The following is an 8,681-nucleotide window of genomic DNA, read 5'->3' as shown; positions in this document are numbered from 1 at the left end:
AGTTAAGAAAAAGGATTTAATCAAATTTTTTTGTTTCATAGATGAAAAATGTCCTTGGTTAATTTTAAGTGGCCCCGATATTCACCCCCATACTTGGAATAAGGTTGGTCAGGAGATTAATAGGCTTTTGAAAGCCGGCGACCCAGTGTCCGTGGCTTTTTTCAGTTACTGGGGTATCATTAGAGACATTATAATAGATGCTGAGGAAGGAGGCGAGAGTGCCTGCCTCCTAGCTGTCGCAGAGGACTTCTTACAAGCCTCCCGGCCGGCTTCACCTAACAATGAAAAAGAAAACGGGGAGCCGCATTCTCCCTGCCCTTCCATTGTTATTGATATGCCTGGGGGTGAGGGAAATCCCTCATCCAAAGCCTTATGCTCTCTAGAAGACCCCAAGATGTCCAAAAATTCAAAGACCATTTATCCTTCTCTTAAAAAATTTTCTGGGAAAAACAAATGCTCTGAGTCAGGTCTAGATCCCGCCTCCGCGGCCGAATTAGAGGAGGAAGCTGCCAGGTATGAGAAAGAGAGATATGGTCCCGAGCCACAGGAGACTCAGATCTTCTTCACTCGGAGGTCTGGGCCTGTCTGCCTCCCACCTTATCTACCCCCTATATCGTCAGCCCCACCTGCACCTCTACCAGTCGCAGTAGTGGAGGAACTGACTCAGACTAAGACTGCACTTCAAGCACAATTTACTGGGCTTAAACAGATCTTACACCTACAGCAGGAATTGGGGGATCTTACACTAGAAATCCAGGATTTACAAGAGACCATGACTAAGGGACAGTATGCCCAAAAAGGGCCAGCTAAAGCCAGTAGAAAACCCCAACCAAAACTAACTTTCCCAGTTATGACTAGGGCACGCGCCAGACAGGCCAGGGACGAGTCTGAGTTAAACAGTACTAGAACACTAAATAGGTCGGCCAGAGACGAGCGCGAGCCAGACAGTACTAATCGTAACCGTAATGAGGAACAAGAAAGTGAAGAAGAAAATGACTATGAGGAGGGACCCTCAGATTCGGAAGAGGAAAGCCCTGATCAGGATGAGGGTGGGACCTCGTGTCCCGTATACAAGAAACTTAAACTCAAACACGTAAAGGAATTACATTCAGCTGTTAAAAATTATGGTATGAATGCCCCCTTTACCTTGGCTATCCTAGAAGGACTTTCGGGGTCTGGGTATTTGACCCCTAGTGAATGGACCAAGGTAGTACAATCTGTCCTCACTAGAGGACAATATTTGACTTGGAAATCTGAATTTATTGATAAAGCGGAGAGCCTTGCTGCTAGAAACAGAAACAATCCCTTAAGTAAATCTGCTTCCTGGACGGCAGATAAGCTATGTGGGAGGGGCTCATTTGCCTCTGAGGAAAAACAGCTGGGGCTGTCTCCCGGTGTACTCGCACAAACGGCGCAGGCGGCTTTGTCCGCTTGGAGAGCAGTCCCCGCTACAGAGGCGCTCACCACCCCCTTAACTAAAATAATCCAGGGGGCACAAGAGCCCTATGCTCAATTTGTAGGGAGACTACAAGAAGCAGCTGAAAGAATCCTAGGTCAAAATGAAAGTGAAGGGCTTCTTGTTAGACAGCTTGCTCTCGAAAATGCTAACTCGGCGTGTAGAGCCGCACTTCGAGGCAAGACCAAAGACCCAGGCATGATTAAACTTTCCAAGGATGTCGACTCTTTTTCTCACCAAGTATCTAAATCTATCAGCCTGGCAATTGGGGCTGTGTTCCAAAGAGCTGGAGATTCTGGTCACCCTAGAGGCAGAACATGTTTCAAATGTGGACAACCCAGTCATTTTGCTAGAGAATGCAACATCCCAAAACCTAGCCAGTCCCCCAGCCCTGCTGGATGGCCCACTGCCCCGAGGGTTTGTCCCCGCTGCAGGAAAGGCCGTCACTGGGCCAGGGAATGTCAGTCTAAGACTGACATTAGTGGACAAACCCTCCCTGCGGTCCAGGGAAACGAGCGGAGGGCCCCACAATGGGGCCCCTATCCACGGGTGACCACCCGCCCCCAAGTGCAGCATCAAGCTCCTGCAACGCCAACTTATCCCGGGCAACAGCAGGAAGTGCAGGAATGGACCTGTGTTCCTCCACCACCAGGATTATAACCCCTGAGGAAGGGATTGTTATCATAGAATCTGGAAAGTTTGGGCCCCCGCCGCCTGGCATGTTTTTCTTAATAATTGGGCAAGCCTCGAGTGCTCTTCAAGGACTTGTCATCCTTCCCTCTGTAATAGATGCTGATTATTCTGGAGAAATAAAATTTCTAGCCACTGCCACGCAGGGCCCCTTAATGCTTAGAGCCGGACAACGCATTGCACAGGCCTTACCGCTTCCCTTCATGGGGCAGTTCCCTCATAAAATAAAGGGGTGTGGTTCTTCCTCCCCTGGCTCTTCAGATGTTTATTGGGTGCAAAAATTAACTGATGAAAGACCCATGATGTCTCTTTGGCTTGATGGCAAACAATTTCAGGGCCTTTTAGATACAGGGGCGGATACAACAGTGCTCTCCTCTAGACACTGGCTCTCAACCTGGCCCCTTAAGGCTACTGCCACACATTTAAAAGGGATAGGTCAAACACAGGATACACTCCAAAGTTCAAAGCTCCTGACCTGGAAAGATAAAGAGAATAATACAGGCACAGTTAAGCCATTTGTAGTTTCTGGACTCCCTGTTAACCTCTGGGGAAGGGATATTCTTCCCCAGATGGGGGTGATGATGTGTAGTCCCAATGAGGTCATTACTAACCAAATGTTAAGGACAGGATTCCTCCCTGGAAAAGGATTAGGTAGAAATGAACAGGGAATCACAGAACCCTTGACTCCCATGCCCAAAACAGATAGAGGAGGTTTAGGAGAAGACCTTTTTTCATAGAGACCGCTGTTCCTCCTGCACTCCAGGCTGATAAAATATCTTGGAAGTCAAATGATCCAGTCTGGATTGATCAGTGGTCCATGCCTCAAGAAAAGGTTCAAGCGGCCCTACAGTTGGTGCAGGAACAATTATTACAAGGGCACCTTGAACAGTCCACTTCGCCTTGGAACACCCCTATTTTTGTCATAAAAAAGAAAAATGGTTCTTGGAGATTGTTACAAGACCTTAGAGCGGTTAATAAAACTATGGTCCCTATGGGGGCCCTACAACCTGGCTTGCCTTCTCCAATAGCTATTCCTAGAGACTTTTATAAAATAGTCATTGATATAAAAGATTGTTTCTTTTCTATTCCCCTTCATCCGGAGGATTGTGCCCGCTTTGCCTTTTCTATCCCTGTCATTAACCATGTGGGCCCTAATCCCCGCTTTCAGTGGCGAGTGTTACCACAGGGGATGGCTAATAGCCCCACCCTATGTCAAAGGTATGTGGCCCAAACTATAGATCCAATAAGGCTGCGTTTCCCCTCTGCTTACATCATTCATTACATAGATGATATCTTGGTTTCCTCTGCTTGTTTACAGGAAACTCAAAAACTAGCCCAAATTATTGTTCTGGCCTTACAAAAAAGGGGTTTCACCATTGCCCCTGAAAAAATTCAGACGCAATATCCCTTTTTGTTTCTTGGATTCCAATTAGAACCTACATCCATTTATTCTCAAAAGCTAACAATTAGAAGATCGCAGCTACATACCTTAAATGATTTTCAAAAACTTTTGGGTGATATTAATTGGCTTAGACCTTACCTTAAGCTAACCACCAGTGATTTAAAACCTCTATTTGCAATTCTGAAGGGTAGCCCTGATCCTAATTCCATTAGGGTTCTGACTCCCGAGGCTGAAAAGTCCCTACTAAAGGTTGAACAGGCTATCAGCCAACAATTCATAGGTTATTTCAGCCCCTCCAAGACACTGTATCTGATCCTTTTCGCTACAAGGTTTACACCCACAGGCCTCCTATGGCAAGATAATCATCCACTAATGTGGATCCACCTGCCCGCAACCCCCCCTAAAATACTTCCTACTTATCCCTCCTTAATTTGCCAGACCATTTTCTTGGGGCTTAAGCTGGCTACTCGCCATTTTGGCCGCGATCCCGATATTATTATTTCTCCATATTCACAGGAGCAGCTTGCTTGGCTGCAGCACAGACATGATGACTGGACAGTCCTGCTGTCTATTTATCAGGGAACATTTGATACTCATTTACCAGGAGATAAATTATTACAGTTCCTCCATGTTACCCCCTTTGTCTTCCCAAAGGTTACACAGCTGAAACCTATACCAAATGCCTTAACTGTCTTCATAGATGGATCTAAGAATGGAAAGGCCTCCTTTGTTGTTAAAGATCAAGTTTTTTTTGTCCATACCCCATACGCTTCTGCCCAATTAGTAGAACTTTATAGTGCTTTAGAAATATTTAAATTAATAAATCAATCATTTAACCTTTTTTCTGATAGCCATTATGTAGTCAGAGCTCTCCGAGTCTTGGAGACTGTCTCTACTATACAACCCTCAACACCTACCTTTAAACTATTTTCAGAAATACAAAAACACATAAGGGCCCGGCCAAACCCATTCTTTGTGGGCCATATCAGAGCCCACTCGAATCTGCCCGGTCCTTTAACCAAAGGTAATGATTTAGCTGACAGGGCCACTAGACTGACAATGATTGCTTCTCTTAGTGATTCCTTACAAAGAAGCACAGATGGCACATTCACTCCATCACCTTAATGCTCAAACATTGCGGCTTAAGTACAAAATTACTAGAGAACAAGCCAGACAAATTGTCAAAAATTGTAAAAACTGCCTGACCCTACTTCTTGAGCCACACATTGGGGTTAATCCCAGGGGCCTTATCCCGGGAGAAATATGGCAAATGGATGTCACCCATGTCCCATCTTTTGGAAAACTAAAATTTGTACATGTTACCATTGATACCTTTAGTGGGTTCATATGTGCCTCTGCACACACAGGAGAGGCCACAAAAGATGTTATTGCTCATATGCTCTACACATTTTCTGTTATGGGACAACCCAAAATGCTAAAAACGGATAATGGGCCTGGCTATGTTAGTCATAAATTTAAACAATTTTGCTCCCAATTTCAAATAAAACATATTACAGGCATACCTTATAACCCTCAGGGACAAGGAATTGTGGAACGAGCACATCAAACCCTTAAGAATACACTGTTAAAGCTTACTGCCCAAGAAACTCTTTATTCTCTTAAAGGCAGCGCAAAATTTTTATTATCCCATGCCCTTTTTGTTTTGAATTTCTTAACTTTGGATAATCAAGGGCGTTCAGCTGCCAATCGCTTATAGCACCCCTCAACCAAGATGGATCACGCTCATGTTCTTTGGAAGGACCCCCTAACTGGACAGTGGCAGGGTCCTGACCCTGTGATAGTCTGGGGAAAAGGGTCCACCTGTATTTATGACTCTAAAGAGGGGGGAGCCAGATGGCTCCCTGAAAGATTAATAAAGCTTTACAATAAATTTCAAACAAATTCCAAGATTGATAAAGCCTTATAACAAATTCCAGGGTGGCGCCTGAGAAAAATGCATGTTTTCTTTTTCAGAGCAATGAAGTTCTACTGGATTCTACTGAAACTTCTCTTTCTAACTGTGCTGACATCCGGAACGTCAAGCCCCTATCAGATTTGGAATTACACCTGGGTAATTATAAATGAGGCCGGAGATACCGCCTTTACCACCTCCCACACTGGCCCTAACCCCACCTGGCCACAATTAACTCCAGATTTTTGTAAACTAGCTGCAGGAGGAAATTCTTACTGGGGCCTCGCAGACAAATACTTACCCCTAATTGAAGCCCCTCATGGGTCTAGTTTTAATGAAAGATATGTCGGTTGTGACACTGTCCATCGACGCACCAACATTAGGGAAACTGACTTTTATGTCTGTCCCGGATCCCACAGAGATCGCTCCCTAAACTATAAGTGTGGATACAGGGATCAATTCTATTGTGCCTCCTGGGGGTGTGAAACCACAGGAGACGCATACTGGAAACCTACCTCCTCTTGGGATTATATCACAGTAAAAAAGGGGTGGCACAATTCTAACAGAAACAGTACTCTAACCCAGGAATGCCGGAACACTGAGCCTTCCAAGGGCTGGTGCAACCCTCTTACAATCTTTTACTGATGCTGGGAAAAAGATCACCCCAGAAAACTGGCATCGGGGGTTTGAGTGGGGTCTCCGGATGTATGTTGCCAATAGAGACCCCGGAGTAACCTTCAAAATTAGATTATTTAAAACCACCCCCAACTTACATAAGGCCTCCATTGGGCCTAACCCTCAATTGCATAGCCAGGGTTCCTTGCCGCCCAGGGTGGTGACTCAGCCCCCCTTTAACACATCTAGTCCTCCAACTACCCCTTTTCAGCCCACCATACCTGTTGGGCCAATGTCCCCCACAAGCCTGATTTTATCTGTTCTTAACGCCTCAGCTCTTGCCTTGGTATATCATGAACAGGAAACAAATACCTCTATTTATGAGGAATGCTGGATGTGTTTTTCAGCTAACCCTCCTTTCTATGAGGGTATAGCCACTTTTGGCAACATCACATATACTAATAACACTGGTGGTCTCTCTTGGAACACCATAGAACTCACTATCACAAAAGTCTCAGGGATAGGAAGCTGCCTCCTCGGGAAGAACATGCTCCTCCCTAAACAATTATTAGAAATATGTAATCATACCATAATCGTTGACAATCAAAATACATATTTACAAGCCCCCAAGTATACTTATCTAGCATGTTCCACTGGTCTAACCACATATGTTATAACATCTCAATTTTTAAAGACTAAAGATTACTGTGTGCTGGTTCAATTATTTCCCAGACTCAGCATACATGAGCCAGAGACTTTTCTTAAATCCTGGGAAAAGGGCTCGGATATGCCTCACAAGGTAAAAAGAGAACCAGTAACTGCCATCACCCTCGCCGTTCTCCTAGGTCTAGGGGCCGCGGGTGCAGGCACTGGCATCGCTTCCCTCGTTACTTCCCATCAATACTATAACCAGCTTAGTGAAGCCATAGATAAGGATATTGCTGAATTAAGAGATGGATTAGCTAACTTAAAAGACTCAGTTGCCTCGTTGTCTGAAGTAGTCTTACAAAATAGAAGAGGCCTAGACTTAATCTTCCTACAACAAGGAGGACTTTGTGCAGCCTTAAAAGAGGAATGCTGTGTTTATGTAGATAAGACTGGACTTGTAGAAGACAGTCTAAAAAAGGTGAGAGATAGCCTAGAAAAACGAAGGAGAGAGAGAGAACAACAAGAGTCTTGGTACCAAAACTGGTTTTCTACATCCCCATGGCTCTCTACCTTGTTGCCCTCAATTTTGGGACCCCTTGTGGGCCTACTTTTGTTGATTTCCTTTGGTCCTTGGGCCTTCCAACGACTTACACGCTTTATTAAATCACAAATAGATTCTGCTTTGCCTAGAAATTCTGTTTCAGTACATTATCATCGCTTGGAGACCGGAACAGCTGAGGAGAACCAGAGAGACAACGAACAAGATGAGGTGCCTACAACTTATCGGGAGAGGCTCAATTTCCACAATCTCTTATATTAATGCCATCTGGCCCTTGCTCTTTCGCCCCTGGGCTCAAGTGAGAGGAATGAGAAGATGACCTGATGTAGCTATCCTCAGGGACGGGCAACTTCCTCTGACCCTTGACCAATCTAAGACAGGAACCTTGGGGGCGACAAGGTGATCCTATGACAGATAAGGCTGGGGTTTGAGAGGTCGATCCTAAGACAGAGGTGGCTACACCCCGTTTAAACGTGCGGGCCGGTCAAATGCTCCTCTGCCCAGTTTCTCCCCCAATAACACACACGTATAGCCCAGAACGGTTTGTTACAGCATAAGTTCATTCCTAGCCATTGGGGTGCAGTCCTAACTGCAAGAGTGGCTTGCCATGGCCGAGCTGGGCACTCTGTGAGGCATGTCTGATCTCTCTCAGACCACTACTTCCACCTAATGTTTTTTTTTTTTAAAGAAAAATGGGGGAGATGCACGGAGCCATATTGGATTTGGGCCTAGCCGCTTTTTGACTGCATGGTTCAAAGTGACTCTGGGCTGTTTGGCTACAGAGACTTACCCCGAAGATGACTGCCATAAATCTTAAGATTGTTGGATAAAGCCTCTCCCATGAATTTACGGCACAGGAGTATAACATTCAAGGGATGCCTCAGCTCGAGCAGATACCAGTTATCTCCTCAGTCAACACCCAGTGTCTCCACCACCTGACCTCATCGCCTGACTTCTTTGCCTCCAGCTATCACTGCCTATACCCTCATCTCCTTCATATTTCACAAAGGTCACTCCCCCTACCTGAAAGCCTTAAAAGCTGCAATGTTCATCCCAATAAACGAGACCTTGACAACAGAACTTTTGCTTGGTCTCCTTCTTCTCTTCACCCCCATTTTGGCCCACAGGTAGAAAGCCTCTTCGGGACCCTGAATAACTGGGTCCCCGCTGGCGGGGACACTCATACGTTTGGGTCCTTGACTCTCAGATGGTAGTGCTGGTTTGAAGGTTTTGGAACCTTTTCAAGGTAGATTCTTATTGCAGAGAGTGTCCCTTTGGGACTCATAGACTGACCTATTTCATATTCACTTTTTACTTTCTGAGTATTGACATAATGTGAACAGCTGCTGCAAGATCATGATACAATGCCTTCTCTACCACAGTGAGAGATTTCCCTAAT

The 8,681-nt window shown here is 45.3% G+C and overlaps 1 long non-coding RNA gene across 2 annotated transcripts; it reads right to left on the bottom strand.

Annotated features, from left to right (window-relative positions):
* Nucleotides 1–2,392: 2,392 nt before the first annotated feature.
* On the bottom strand, nt 2,393–8,447 carry LOC148006920 (uncharacterized). Of its 2 annotated transcripts, none has more exons than XR_015645034.1 (3): nt 7,294–8,447; nt 2,872–3,057; nt 2,393–2,621 (listed from the first exon to the last, which is right to left on the bottom strand). It is a non-coding gene; the product is annotated as an uncharacterized LOC148006920 (long non-coding RNA). The 2 variants fall into 2 exon arrangements; XR_015645035.1 differs by lacking the exon at nt 7,294–8,447 and adding an exon at nt 5,762–6,074.
* Between the last annotated feature and the right edge of the window lie 234 nt (nt 8,448–8,681).

Source organism: Rattus norvegicus, chromosome 1 (assembly GCF_021556685.1).
Source record: "Rattus norvegicus strain SHRSP/BbbUtx chromosome 1, alternate assembly SHRSP_T2T, whole genome shotgun sequence".
NCBI lineage: Eukaryota > Metazoa > Chordata > Mammalia > Rodentia > Muridae > Rattus > Rattus norvegicus.
This window is presented reverse-complemented; position numbering and strand designations above follow the sequence as displayed.